We start from the raw sequence: 6,484 nt of genomic DNA, 5'->3' as shown, positions 1-6,484 counted from the left end.
TATGGCTGAAAATACCTGTATCAAAACTTTCTCGGCGATATTTCTGAATATGAATTTCTAACTTATTGGTGTCATAAACATCAGTTTGTGACCTTAAAACGAAATCATTATATGCAGGCGTGCAACTAGGATTTTTTTTAAATGGTCAGTGTTCAATCCATAAATTCCTAAATATTGTTACACCTCCGTTCGTTAGTTAATTAGCCGTAAATTCGTTCCGACGAAACTTTAGCGACACAAGTCCTTTCTTAAATAAAACTGGTTTATTCTTTCTCAATATAACTTTGCGATACACTTAATTTCAACAGTCGCGCTATAACAAACGCTATAATTCTCAACGAACATCTCACGTGCTCGACTTCAACAATATTCAGTTCAATTACACACTGTTCCGTCACGTTGTGACCATCTTATATATATACAAGACTAACACATACTGTATCTAGTAAACGCTAGGGCATTCATGAAGGAACAGGATATTTCTAGAAGTCAATGACGTGTTACTAGCGTCACGTGACCCCGATGTCGTAACAATATTAAATGTTTCTCATGTACTTTTATATTATAATGACAAATCAAGGAATAAAACAAAACAAAACACGCATTTCTCACTGTTTTAAAGTAATTCGTATTATAGATATGTATTCACCTATCTCAATACGACTTTTACTAGTATATATATTTTGGGCACAAATTTCAAACATTTATGGCTCCAGCCCATCCCCCACTGGTAAGGCTCCAGTATGTATATGCATTTTGTTTTCGTAAAGCCACATCGGCTCTCTGCTGTGTCCACTTAAAGCTGACCACCGCGGGACTAAGGCTCCAATGAGTGCTCATTATTATATTTTCATAATATAAATATTACACGAGAACCCTACGACAACCTAACTATATGATGATTATTACAGTTTAATTGTCCTCACACTTTACGTGAAAACCTGAAATGGTGAATATTTTAGTTCTCTTTTTTTTTTACTAGTTTTGGTGAGAGATATTGTTTTTATTAGAATTTCTTTAAAAAACACTTTATCGTAAACTTAATTAAACTAAAGTTCACCAGTAGCAGTTTTAACGTTGATAAGGGAAATATTAACACGAATTTGTTAAATTAATGAAATATAATATACATATTTCAGTGTTCCGAATCCTTGGTGCTTTATATTCACGGACTTCTTGTTTCCCACTGACTCAACGGTAAGCTAGATTTCGTCGTTCGATCCCTACAGCTTTGCGCTGAAACAAAGAAGTTTCCCGAACCTATTTGCAAACAAAGTAATGTCAACTGTCATCATGAAACGAATTTAAGACTCTTTGATAGGGAAGTTTATAAACAGATATAGCTATACAATCATAAATCCGATAACGTTATAGTTTTTTACGTCATGTCACTCTTTTCAACAGGAGAGTACAAACTAAAATTTATTCTTACAGTGCTGCTTAGATACGCGTGTTTGTTTTTCTTTGCTTAACAAAGTCCAAGAGAATTAACAAAAACTCCATCGACTTATCTTCTTTGTGGTGTTACACCCCTCTCATTCGTACTGAAAATTGAAGTTAAAAAGAAAAAATTACAAGGAAAAAAAGATCCAGAATCATTGTTGACTGATGACAGGCGTAACAAGTCATATTGTTTCGGCCTACAGATAAAAATTCAGATAACGGATCTCAAATCTAATAGAAATTAAGTACCGACTAAACTCGTCGTATTCTAAAAATAGCTAGTTGTTCAAAAACATGATACGTACATCTACACTTTAGAAAGTCACAAAATCAGGAGCTTTAATATATTATAAAAAAAATTAACGCAATGTTTAAACAGAATCGTAACAAATACGGGAGTGTGATATTACTTGTCATCCAGATTATACACTATTTACCCTAGAGGAAGTTGATTTATGAGTAGCTCTTTTTTTATCTTTTGCTACTCAACTTTCCTGTCATTAAAGGCTCATAGTCTAATGTTGACATTGTCAAGGTTAATTAATATCCTGGAACAAAGGAACTGGATTAATACCCATACACAGAAACCACAATTCCTCATTTTGGGTATGCGACGGCGATAAATAACATGGGTATCAATCACAATAGCAACGAACGATTCCAGGAATAAACGTCGACTTAAAGTAAGCAACTGATGAAATACAATTTTTTTTTCAGTGTCCCTGGTTATCTAGAAATTGATGTTTACTTGTATGAAGGTGTAGTAGATAAATTACCACAACGTTAATGTCAAAGAGAGTGTCATTTATTACTTTTAGTATAAACTCCTGAACCTTAGTTCATTATTTATAGTGTAATATCGCGATTGTTCTTTATAAATGTGATCGTTTAACATTCTCCTCCATGTCATATATTTTATCATAAATTATACCATGATCTTCCGATTGTTCTTTTATAGTTTCCTTTTGACCTGTTCTCTTCTGCTTACGCCTTACGTTCTATATTTCTATTTCTGCCACTTCTTTAGGTGAATGAACCAATACAAGATTTTGTGGATAAAATCCAAAATCTCTTTTAATTTACAAATTAATTTCCGAACACTTAGGACTGGGTAACATGTTTCACACTTCTAAAAAATTAAGATGGTACCACTCTATGTTTTATCGATTTAAATAACTAAACGATGCACATTTATACAAAACCTTGTGAACTACTATTTCTGTGGATAAACACACACACAAAACTTAAATTTTAGGCGCTTGTTACTTTGTGGATGTTTTATTTTGAGATCTTCTGGGTGCTTTGAAAGACAATATCAATCAAAAATGTAATGGAGTCCCAAAATGTAACCAACATAATTATTTATTCCAGTTGTAAAATTTAAACAATTTTCATTAAAAGAGAATTAGATAATATATTTCACTCATCAATATACCACTACGTAATAAGACGATCCTTTTGATACGTCACTTCCGTTCGGGGGTAAGCATTTCCAGATCACAAACTGTTCCTCAGTATTAATGTTCTATTAAAAATACATATCGTAATAGTGTCTGCCTACATTACTTTTGTATTAAATGTACAAAAGCTGCTGTATGTCAACAAAATCTAGAAATAATAATAATTCAATACCTAGAAGACATTTTTTAATTGTCAATAAAGCATTATTACAACACTACACAAGCTTTTAAAACAGTAAACAGTGTTCGACTACATTGCATTGGTGGAATGATACATGTACAATGCTACCTCATCAACCCTACCAAAATGAAACTTAATCCTGAAAGTTGTTACTTTTTAAACCAAGTTACATATACTAATAGTATGCATAAAACATCTTAAACACCTGTGTAACATTCTTATTTTGTTGCTAGTAAACAAGAGAAACTAAAAGTGTACAACAACGGTTTACTATAAATGAATATATTACTGGGATATTTAACAAAGAAGTTGATACACACAAATACAACCAGTTAGAATAACTGACTCAGACGTTGGTGTACCGTCTTCAATACTGTATGAAGTAAATCAGATATTCATTTTTTGCTTACAATACTTCAATTAACTTTCTGATTTAGTAACCATTATCAAGATGATGCAGAAGTCTTCACTGATGTATTCTTTGAAGTAAATTCAACATGCTGTACAGTCAGTTGCTTACAAATCTTTTATAAATACAAATAAACTTCTCACCCAAGAGCTAAGACAGCCAAAAGCCAACTTATCCATTTACACAGTATATTCACACAAACAAAAATTTTTTTATACTTTTTTAATGTCCTTCTAAACCTATTTATTTGGTAAAATCTGATGTAAATATAGTGAAATCAGTATTTTTCTTGTAGCACGCACAGATAGAAAACAAAATGGTAGTTTACAAGTATTTTACAATTGAGGCAATTTTTGCTTATAGAGATATTTCTCCTATAAACTATCATTATGCCTAGTAGATAATCTATAATTAAATACTATCACTTAAGTTAAAACTTAAATTTGGTACTATTAAGTATCAAATAATTAATTTTCACAGTACAATCAGTAAAGTAAAGGGTATCGGCATCCCATTACGTTCACAAAACTGTTTTCCTCAATTGCATTTAGAATAAGACTAGTTGCTAGAACCAGCTTGTACTTTAATGACTGGCTTCACTCTTTCTATAGAAACTCTAATTTAGACTTTTTACTCTACTGCTATTAGATTTTTTCTTTTTCTTGTTTTTTATACTCTAGCTGAAAGACAGTGTCTACACTGCAAAAGCATTAGTTTCTTTTCTGTACAAGTTTGTTACAGGACATTATAATTACTGGAACACAAGTTAGTTGAAGTACTTCATGTTTTGTTTGGATTATTATTATTTTTTTTTTATACAAGTGATGCTTTAAACGTATGTATACATATAAATACACATACATACATGATATATCACATTAAGGACAAATAGTGGATTTAATAACAAATGTGTAGTAGTTCCAAATAAACTCTCTCTCTTATAGAAGGGACAATGTACTGTTGTTATTTTTCTGTCGGCAGAAGGTATGTGGACAGAGTAATAAATCATACAGGTTCTGAATGTTGCCTATTCTATATAACATGTCCGCTGGGAAAGAAAAAATATTTCATTTAAAAAAAAGTCAATTGTTTTAGTTTCTAACAACAGCCGGAGCCTTGTGGCTTCACGGGACTGCTGGGATTAATCTTATCTCCAGGTCGTATTGCTTCCCCTCCAGATGTGGGTGGTCCCATCCGGTTCTTGATCTCGGCTGCCATAGTCATGAAAGCCTGCTCCACATTTGTTGCATTCTTTGCACTTGTTTCCAAAAACGGGGTGCCTAGGTGGTCTGCAAACTCCTGAAGAGCAAGATAAAAGAGAAATTTTGGAAAAAGTAATTCAATGAAAGGAGAAGATAAACTTATATGGATCAATTGAAGAAGAGCAAGTATAAAAGATTACTTCATAGTAACTTTGCATTCACTATTATTCAATTGATTTAATTTTTATTTTAATAATTTCATGATTTGAAATTATAATGTATGAAGAAAAGTCACCAATTCTTAATTAGAAAGAACACGTTTATCATAACATATTATACAAGGTCTTATAAAACTAAAATGTTTTATCAAAACCATGACTGTTTGGTAATACTAATACAACTAATGTGTGGTCAATTCACACATGTCAACAACCAGATGGTTTAGTTCTGTCAATATATACTGACACTCCAAAGTATGCCAACAAAATATAGTTACCTCCAGCAAGAATTTGTCTGAAACGTTATTTTCATGGTATGAGCCTAGGTGTAAGTTATGTTCATTGTGAGGATGAAACACAACATGCAAATGAAACTCTTACAAATATGTGAAAATGAATTTTAACAATTTGAAGTGTATCAGGGTATAACTGTACACAAATGGCATAAAATATGTCTACCCATCTCTACAACAATCAAAGGAGAGGAAAATTACCCAAAATATGCTACAAATTATAGCACAACGAGAAATGGACTTAGAATGCTGAAGATGGGAACCTCACACACCATAGTTGCAAGAAGCCTCATATGTTCAAGAAGGACCACAGATAAGCAGGCCTCAAGTGACCATGCCTCAAAAATATTGCTAACTACATAAGAGAAACTGGTTCCATATTTACTGAGTTATGGCATCAACAAGACACACTGTAACCAGATGGCTCAAAGCAGCAGGTAACCTTGCTTAAACACCCTACCGAGAAATGATGCTGAACCATGAACACCACCTTTGCAGACTTGGGTGGTGAAGAAATCTTTTAAGATGACACATCCACAACTAGCACAGAGTTATTTTCAGATGAAAGCAGATTCTCTTTATACAAAGCAAATAGCAGAGTCCACATGTATCATCACACAGGGGGCAAACAACATAGTGTTGTATCCAGGAGACAGAGCTATTTGAGGGAGGAAGTATCATGGTGTGGGAAAGAATTTATTGCCCTTCATCCACCATCAGCCTAAGATCCCACATGGCAAGGATGGTGCAACAGTTCACCCAAGATAACAACACCAATGTTCTGCCATGGCCAGTTCATTCTCCTGACATGCTCTCAACAGAACATCACCAAGATCATCTGTACAGAAGAAACACGATGCAAAAAATTCTATCATCAACAGAAAAGAAATAAGACAAGCCATCTTGGAAGGGTAGAGATGAGTTCCTGATAACATTATCCATCAGCTAACTGGCTAAATGAAGAGGCATGTTATAGCATGCATTAATGCACAGGGTGCTTACACATAATGTTAGCCTCAATTGGTGGTGAAAATACAGACTTTTATTTGAGTGCTAATTGAAATTTGACTCAATCTGGAATTGACAGTATTAGTTTCAATTTGTAAGCCATTCACAGATGTGTTTTCCTAACAATGCATTAACCATTGCATTTTCTATAGATCTGCCATAATTAAAATTTGAAGAATAGTAATCCCAACTGGGACAAGGGAAAAATAGCAAAAAATGTAATTGGAAAAGGTGTCACTACTAATTATGTTTTACTAGCGTATAGCCCGT

General features: G+C 33.2%; 1 pseudogene; it reads right to left on the bottom strand.

Moving 5' to 3' along the window:
* Positions 1-2,789: 2,789 nt before the first annotated feature.
* Positions 2,790-6,484, bottom strand: part of LOC106461159 — a 17,389-nt pseudogene continuing 13,694 nt past the window's right edge.

Source organism: Limulus polyphemus, unplaced genomic scaffold, assembly GCF_000517525.1.
Source record: "Limulus polyphemus unplaced genomic scaffold, Limulus_polyphemus-2.1.2 Scaffold906, whole genome shotgun sequence".
Taxonomy (NCBI): domain Eukaryota; kingdom Metazoa; phylum Arthropoda; class Merostomata; order Xiphosura; family Limulidae; genus Limulus; species Limulus polyphemus.
This window is presented reverse-complemented; position numbering and strand designations above follow the sequence as displayed.